Consider the following 283-nt stretch of genomic DNA (forward strand, 5'->3'; position numbering starts at 1 on the left):
AGTGTAAGTTGAACGCTGTCAAAGCCATGCAGCATCCAAACACATCAACAGACTGCATGAAAGTTGATCTTATTGACTCCTTGGTAGAAGAGATCAACATGGCTGAGAGTCTCGAATCAGAGTTGAAAAATATCTTTAAAGATGTTCAGCTTGATTTGGAGGACTCAGAGGACATGAAAGAGCCTCTGAAATTTCTTCTGGAAGAGGAAAAACCTCCTAAACCCGAGCTCAAGCCATTACCACCATCCTTGAAATATGCGTTTCTGGGAGAAGGTGACACTTT

This window comes from Arachis ipaensis, chromosome B09 (genome assembly GCF_000816755.2).
Source record: "Arachis ipaensis cultivar K30076 chromosome B09, Araip1.1, whole genome shotgun sequence".
Classification (NCBI taxonomy): domain Eukaryota; kingdom Viridiplantae; phylum Streptophyta; class Magnoliopsida; order Fabales; family Fabaceae; genus Arachis; species Arachis ipaensis.